This window comes from Aplidium turbinatum, chromosome 3 (assembly GCF_918807975.1).
Source record: "Aplidium turbinatum chromosome 3, kaAplTurb1.1, whole genome shotgun sequence".
NCBI lineage: Eukaryota > Metazoa > Chordata > Ascidiacea > Aplousobranchia > Polyclinidae > Aplidium > Aplidium turbinatum.
The window spans coordinates 31,314,686-31,323,927 of record NC_137474.1 but is presented as its reverse complement, the minus strand read 5'-3'; the positions used below and the strand labels follow the sequence as shown (position 1 = coordinate 31,323,927).

At 36.6% G+C, this 9,242-nt stretch overlaps 1 pseudogene; it reads left to right on the top strand.

Moving 5' to 3' along the window:
* Window positions 1-2,521: 2,521 nt before the first annotated feature.
* Window positions 2,522-3,337, top strand: LOC145766702 (ER lumen protein-retaining receptor 2 pseudogene; annotated as a pseudogene).
* Window positions 3,338-9,242: the final 5,905 nt, after the last annotated feature.

The following is a 9,242-nucleotide window of genomic DNA, read 5'->3' as shown; positions in this document are numbered from 1 at the left end:
CTTCGTTGGGGAGCTGTCTTCGAACAACGATTGCGCGCATATTGAATGAGATATAACAATGAAAGTTACCACTTTAATAAACAGTAACATGTTCTTTTAATTGGATTTGATTTAGATTGTTTATCATTTAAAATGAAGTTTTGGTGATGGTTTGAATTTGGTCAAGTTTAGGTGGCCACCAGATGGAGCTAGTAGTATTTTGGGACTTGGTATTAATTTAGTTGGTTAGATCTATGCTTGTGCTTTTCAACGATAGCAAATCTGTTTAAATTGAGCAAGAAATGAATAAATGGGAGACAATTAATTATCGTGAACATGCAGGGCGTGAACTGGAAGACGATCGATTCGCCATTGAAATGCATTGGGCAAAAGCTTCGTTGGGGGGCTGTCTTCGAACAACGATTGCGCGCATATTGAATAAGATATAACAATGAAAGTTAGCACTTCAATAAACAGTAACATGTTCTTTTAATTGGCTGTCGTTTAATGTTCTTATCGTTCCAAATAAACTTTTGATAATGGTTTGAATTTGGTCAAGTTTAGGTGGCCACCAGATGGAGCTAGTAGTATTTTGGGACTTGGTATTAATTTAGTTGGTTAAATCTATGCTTGTGCTTTTTAACGATAGCAAATCTGTTAAAATTGAGCTAGAAATGAATAAATGGGAGACAATTAATTATCGTGATCACGCAGGGCGTGAACTGGAAGACGATCGATTCGCCATTGAAATGCATTGGGCAAAAGCTTCGTAAAAGCTTCGTTAGGGGGCTGTCTTCGAACAACGATTGCGCGCATATTGAATAAGATATAACAATGAAAGTTAGCACTTCAATAAACAGTAACATGTTCTTTTAATTGGATTTGATTTAGATTGTTTATCATTTAAAATGAAGTTTTGGTGATGGTTTGAATTTGGTCAAGTTTAGGTGGCCACCAGATGGAGCTAGTAGTATTTTGGGACTTGGTATTAATTTAGTTGGTTAGATCTATGCTTGTGCTTTTCAACGATAGCAAATCTGTTGAAATTGAACAAGAAATGAATGAATGGGAGACAATTTCCTTCTGGTGTATTTCGTTCCATTTCCACCCCGCACTTCCTCCTTCATAATAGTCCATTCCAATGTGTGACGTCATCATTTTGTCTGGTTGACCAACAGGGCGTCTTGTGGAAGAGCACCAAAATTCTTTGGTTTGAAACAGTTAAAGTTGGCTTCAATGATCTGCTGTATTCGAGGTGAAAGATCGTTGGTATGCCATGGGGTGCCATAATATATTTTCCTCTTTAGTAGGGTGTTGTAAGCCTAAAAAGGTTGGGAACCACTGCTTAAGGCTTTTAGGTCTCAGCATAAGGTCGTTACTACAAAGTGGCTATACTGTATCTGTTCTGTGACACTGGTTGTGATCAATGAGCATTGTTTCCTGGCAAGTGTTGTTAGGGTTTTGTTCTGTTTTCAAGATTTCAACATTTTCCAAATCACAGAAGATTTTGTCCCCAATGGCTTTAGTTTAAAGTTTTTTCAAATAAGGCAAAATTTTTTATCTGACTATTATTACTGGTGCTGTAGATATAGCCAAGTCTTTGTTATAACTAGTGAGAATTTATGCACATATAATATACTTTTGAAAACAGTCAACTTTTGATCATCATCATCATTTTGTTCCTTCCTCGTATGGAGGGTTGGATACAATGCGCCATTGTTCTCGACCATGAGCTGTGCGTACTGCACATTCATAAGTTAATTTTGTCCATTTTGTGATGTTTGTTGTCCAAATCATTCTTGGTCTGCCTTTACTTCTTTTATCGTTTATCTTCCCTTCTATTAATGATCTTTGTAATGAATTTTGCCTTATTGTGTGTCCGAAATACTTCAATTTTCTTCTTTTGACTGTTTGATAACTTTTGATAAGTGTCCACAATATATAGAGTTTTGTAGGTTTGAAGCTTGCTTGATGTAGCATGGCAAAGTTTATGACAATGACTGGAGCTGTATATAATTCTTTAAAATTTTCTTATTTCATATACCGTAATATATATTGTATTAATTGACAGTGTTATTACACCACGTATTTTTCATGTTTGTATTAAAAATCTATCTAGAAATATGTGTTATGCATCTATAATTATTGCTTCTTCTAAGGGTTTATTGATCTTACTGACACTACAACTATTTACAGCAACTGTGCTATATAATATACATTAGAATGATGATGAAACAGCACCCTGGTGCTTACAACGTCAAATGTATTATTATTGAAATGTTTTCAGATTATGACTACTCGAAACTTATGAAAGTTGATTATTCAATATTCAGCCTATGTAAAAGTCACTGAATAAGTGATCTCATATTGAAGTAGACATTTGAGATATTAACCCAATCCTTTGGAAGATTGTGCAGAATAAACCACGCTAACGCCATGCCTTGTGTCAGGTGCTGTGGCCTGTTGAATTGTTTTTATTTCTGTTACAGCTCTTTTGTTTAAATCAGTTTAACGACTTTACATATAAGTCATTTTAGCTACAATGTTGAATGCTATCAGATTGACTGCAGATATGTGCCATTTATTGGCTACCATTGTTCTGATCATGCAAATGCTGAAGACCAAATCATGCACTGGATTATCTGGAAAGAGCCAAGTTTTCTATTTGTTTGTATTCATCACAAGATACTCAGATTTGTTCTATTATTATTTTTCGTTATATAACACAATCTTGAAAATTCTCTTTGTTATTGTCACCTTATTCACCGTCTTTTTGATTTATGTCAAATACAAGGACACATATGATAGAAAAAATGAACTCCGCTTTGCAGAGTTATCAATACTGCTGGCACTGTTTCTAGCTTTGTGTTTTCATCATGACTTTACTGTGCTGGAGGTTTTATGGACCTTTAGTATATACTTGGAAAGTGTTGCTATTTTTCCACAAATGTACATGATTAGCAAAACAGGGGAAGCAGGTACAATAACAATGCATTATCTGTTTCTTTTGGGAATTTATCGAGCACTGTATTTGGTTAACTGGGTTTATAGATATTACCATGAAGGATACTTTGATTCAATTGCCATTGGTGCTGGAGTTGTACAGACTGTTCTTTATTGTGATTTTTTTTACATATATTGTACCAGATCTTCTATTAAAACTTTAAATGATTATGAAGATGATAAAATTGATCTTACTGATAAAATATAACAGTTTAAACACTCCTTATTGTCAGGTGGCCAATTGGTACATGGGTAAAGACTGAATCTGTATTAAAAAACCTTGACACGCAAGCTTACATTGGAACAAACAAGCTACTAACAATAACATGCAATTATCTGGCAAAATTCAGGACTGTTCATAAATGATGTCCGCAGCCAGAAGGGAAGGGGGGTTACAAATCGCTGACTTTTCATTGACACAGTGCCAGGGTTGAGAAAAACCCGGGTTTTTTTGAGTTTTTTAAAAAAAGAGTAGATTCATGCTTATTTCACCTCAAAACTACTTTTTACGAATGAAGTGCCTTTCACTCACAGTACATGCTTGCATAACTCAATAAAATAATCCACTAGGGCTGTTGTTGCTTGAATGTTGCATCATCCATTAATTTCAAGATCAAGTTGGATGTTGCATCATCCACTGATTTCTATACCAAGTTGATGCTACCGTGGTAGAAATCACATTATTGCATCATTTGCTTTAGATTTGAAGGCAAGGAGCATTTATGCCATCATGTTTAAATATTTTTTATAATTTATATATATTATATATATATAGTAATGACTAATGGATGAGCAATTGCGTGGCCAATGGCCATTTAGGCAAATGCTCTGAAACAGCCATGCGTTAGGATCCAGAATCTGTAATTGGTAAATAGCCTCCTAAATTGCATTTCACATCATATATACAGACTACAATAGAGTAGTACTTTCACCAGTTTAACTATAAGGCCGTCTTGCATAAATGAGTTTTAGTGTAGTATACACAAAGTGACATTACTTGATTTTTGTGTACTGTACAATATCCACTGCGTTTTCAGTTTGTTCTTGGAAATTTACTTCACAATCACATCCTAAAGTCCTAATTTAAAGTTTGTTTTAAGTGCTTTGTAGTGTTTTTGTTCATTTTTTTAATTTTCTTATAAAAACTGGACAAATATGATGCTCTGGGTTTTTTTATGGTTTTTTTTTGGTTTTTTTAAGTGGGTTTTATTAAAAAAACCCACCCGGGTTTTTTTGGGTCGGGTAAAATACCAACAACCCTGCACAGTGCGGACATGGGGGAAGGGCAAGATTTTTTTACGATGTTATGAGAACGTCTTTTATGGAAGGCCCCTTACTTGAAACTATTGTTTTCACATTTGTCTCCTGATGGGTAAGGTGTTTCTATTTTAACAACAACAATTATTGTTATTCATGATTGGGATTTGTAAATTCACTAGGGCTCGATTGAACCAAAATAGAATACGCAATACTCGGTTTCACCCTTGTTTGGGATTAACAGATGGAAATTCGATACCTGCTTAAGACACACCACTGATCATCCTAAACAAGTATAAAACTCGAGTATGGCGTCTTCTATCCTCGTTCGATTAGGGCCTAAATAACTGTAGTGTATAATTGCAATATGATGAAATTTATGTGGAATTCAATAAAGATTCATCATAACCCGGTTGAGCTTCTCTAAAGGTTACTGCAATTCTTTTGTTTTGCGAAATCTTTCATGCACTGCCTTGATGTTCAGATAATGTTTGATGGTGATCCCGCCATGCAAGTTAACAATTCAATTAAGAAAATTCCACAATGTTATTTTACAAACCGCAATTGTGCTGTATTTACAATCGCTTTTAAAAAAATGTATAAGAAATTTTTAGAATAGATTTAAAATAGCAAGAAACAACTTCAGTCAAAATGAAAAAGAAATTAACCAAATGCAAAAATAACATCAACACTCGAAAACGAATTATGAAATGCTATATCTGGACTATGCTACTTTAAAATGCAGAAACATAGACATTGTCATAAATGGTAAAACGACTAAGAGGCATGTGAAATGTGGGTTTATAGAAGAATGCTTAAAATGTCATGGAAGAATAAAATCACGAACAAAGAAGCACTATTTCAAATGTAAACCAACAATGGAGATTTTACAAACAATTAAAACAAAAAAAATTAAATATTTTGGCCACATGATTCGCAACAATTCTATTCAAAGACAACTACTGAACTACTCGAAGGAATGGAAAACGAAATAGGGCCAGACCACCAAAGACTAATGATATTAAAGACTGGTCAGGACTTGAATACAAAACTGCAAAAGAAAAATGTCACTACAGAAAAACTTAACGCTTCATTGCCTCCAATCCTTGACGAGAGGAAGGAACTTAATGATGATGATAAAAAAATTACTTGAATAGATTTTCAATCTTATTTGTAATGGATGCAAAATCCCATGACCGAACGAACATAGATCAATAATAATCTTGAAAAGAGATCACTGGAACACTGGTGGGAAATTCACATAAGCTTCCTCTTTAAGTGTGAGCCTTCAGATGAAAACACTTTGAAGATATTCAGAGTGATGTATTGCAAGACAAAGTTGCTTTGTTTGCTTAAAAAATTAACCCAATTGAATTGAAAAAAAGTGCATTCTCACAATTTTGCATTTTTAAACTTAGCTTTGCAGGAGAGTGTCTTTTTGTTGTGTGAAAGCTAAAGAGGGTTGTGTTATGTTAGGATTGTTTAATGGTGTTCTTTCTAACACCTCGAAAACAAACCACTTATACAGTATAATATTATTACTGTGATTATTTACCTAGCTTTTAAGAAGTTTGTATTTAACTGTATAGTACAATCGTGCTTCCCGCATTTTCTCATAATTTCTATGCATTTTCAGTCTTTGTTGTGGTATGCAAGTGTACATTTTCATTTTATTCTATTAATTAAACTCAAGAAACGTTTTGTGTTTGCACCTGTAGGCTGGTATAAGTGGTTTGTTCAGAAAATTTAATTGATTTGCGACCTGCATTAAGACGATATTACTACAAATGCAAGCATGAACATTTTCAGATTGACTGCAGATTCTGTATATGCCATTTATTGGCAATGTTCATCTTGATTATTCAAATACTGAGGAGCGAATCGTGCACTGGATTGTCTGGAAAAAGTCAAGTACTTTACTTGGTTGTGTTTATTACAAGATATTTGGATATATTTTCTTATTACACCTCTGTATAATATACAACACAACTATACAAATTCTTTGTATCACTTTAACCTTATTTGCTGTTTTGTTGATTTATGTCCAATACAAGGATACGTATAATAACAGAAAAAACGAACTCTGTTTTGCCGAGTTGTTATTACTTCCCGCACTGATCTTGGCCTTGTTATTGAACTATGATTTCACCATTTTTGAGATTTTATGGACCTTTAGCATTACTTGGAAAGTGTTGCCATTTTACCGCAAATGTACATGATCAGCAAGACAGGGGAAGCAGGTACGATAACTCTGCATTACTTGCTTCTTTTGGGCATCTATCGAGTATTGTATTTGGTTAACTGGCTCTATAGATACTATTATGAAGGATTTTATGATTCACTTGCAATTGGTCCTGGATTTGTACAGGTTGCTTTTTATTGTGGTTTCTTGTGCATTTATTATACAAGATCTTCCATCAAAACTTGAAATGATTTTGAAAACTGTAAACAGCTGATCTATCTGATTGAAGGGGGGAAATTGGCCACGTGAACGCACATTCACAGTCACACATTCCTTATCTTCCTTCGCGAGAGGAGCAACTTCAAAGTCAAAACGCCTGGTAGCGAAAAAGCGAATGCGAGGTTGAATGTTTATTCTTGTTTCAAGAGTTATCGAAACGTCCGTTAGATTTTTTGTGACTTTAAACATGAAATCGATTTTTGCAAACTTTATCGAGTTGAAACTACGACACAACGAACAATTACGTGAATACAACTTAAAGAAAAAATGCATTTTTCAAAACTGCTATCCGTGTTTTGCTTCAATATAAGCACTGTATTGATGTATACATTGTGAAAATATATACATCTCATACACTCATCTATCTACACTCCTGCACTACCGTAACTACTCGAGTATACGTCAATCTCGTGTATAAGTCGAACCCCTACTTTTGAACTGAAATCGGTGATATTTCCTTCTCCCGTGTATAAGTAGAGCGTAGAGTAACTTACGCTGCTGGAATAGCCACGTAACTATTCACGGCAATATTAAATAAACCAGCTAAATTAGACGCGCTATTTTAAAAGAGGTCTTCCCACTGTGAGATCAATTATGATTCAACAGAACGCACTGTTTTGTTCACAATGTGTGAGAAGTAAATCGAAAACCGATAAAAGAAAAGGTGTTTAATGGTCTTGGTCGCAGATATTGCCTGCATTATCGACGTCTCTTACCGCTATTATCACCTAGCCAACCTGATATCATTGTTTTATGCGGCCGCTAAGGTTTGGCATCGACTTCAACGATCATGGAACGTTACGTAATAAGAACGATCGGATTATGTCCTACACGCAAAAAAAATGATCTCTTAAAACAGCTCTTCCTGCTGTTTTGTCTCGTGAGCTTTGCATATTTCTCAACAAGTGCATAAAGTTTAGAATTGACAAGAAATCATTAAATTTGAATCACCGCAAATAAACGTATTCAAAACTTTTACTTCGGCGGACAACATTTCATACTCCGTAATCTACGTCAGCAATGATTTTGCGGCAGCAAAAATGCATTCATTTTGAAAACTGCCGAGCTGGAGACATCAGCCTCAGGAGACATCATCCAGAGGGGGCGATTGGAGCGATTACCCCCCCTAAAACCCAAGAAAGTAGCTTTGTTTTTCATTTACATGTAGCCTATACGATTTAGAAAACAACATATCGAAAGCAATGCTGAATAAGTCTTTCGCCATGTTCAAAGAATAGGTTAGGCTAGGGTAGGCTATAATAATAACATAGTAGGCTACTGTACAAGGCTATTATTTCGTCGCAGAGTCTAATTACCGAATGAAATTATTAAAATTAAAAAAGTTTCTAAACTTTTTGCCGGCACTGTGTAGAGCATAGCGATAAATCCCTTAGCCTAGATAAGTTGGTTGACAGATCAGGTTATTGGCAACTTTGACGGTCAGACGTGGAACTAAAACCGTTGAAATTGCATCTAGAAACAGCAAAGCTCAATTTTTTTCAATGAGATTTTAGCATCTCGACACCTAACATCATTAGGGACTCATGTTGTCAACCTCCTCGCGGTGAGTCCCGGTAACTACAAAACAGGCTAATGAGAACAAACAGAGACACATCAGGGCGTCTCTGGGGTGGTAAAAGGATGAACCCTCGGCCCCAGAGAACGAAGAAAGATGCCAGAAGTCCCAACATCCTACAACTTAACGTTGAAGGCCTTACGACTGCTAAAATCGATGTCGTACAAAGAGTAGCTCAATAACAAAAGGCCCTTATCATCATCCTCCAGGAGACCCACTGTCACAGCGCAGACAGGCTAGTGATCCAAAATTACTCACTAGCTGGGTCAATCCTAAGCAGGACACACGGCCTAGCCACATTTGTCCACGAGAAGCTGAACTGGAGACTGGTTGAACAATCCCCTTCAGACTCAGAGATTGAATGGCTAAGTGTGGACGTCAACGGCTACAAAATCGTAAACATCTACAAGCCACCTCCCTCGCCATTCACCCCAACCACCATTCCAGTGTACCCCACCCCTGCCTCTATGCTGGTGATTTTAATTGCCAGCACGTCGACTGGGGATGCCGCATCACCAGCCCTTCTGGTGCATGTCTGGCTAACTGGGCATCAAATAACAACTATGCCCCACTGTACAACCCCAAAGACGAAGCCAGCTTCACATCCGGGCGATGGGGCACTGGAACAAACCCAGACATGGCCTTTGCTAGCACTGGCAACGACAATCAGCTTCCGTACAGACGAGTGCTACAGAAGTTCCCTCGGTCTCAACACCGACCTTCTCTCATTACCGCAATATCGATCAAGACACCAATTCCGAGTGAACCAGTCAAGCGGTGGAACTTCCGTAAAGCCGACTGGAATCGCTTTAGCCTCCTTACCAACAAGTTCACAAATGAGTTACCTCCACCTAACTGTCACAATGTGGACGAGGCCTACCAGAACTTTTGCATCACCATTCTAACATGTGCCAAACAAGCCATCCCTCGCGGTCGTAGAAGTAACTACACTCCGTGCTGGGATGC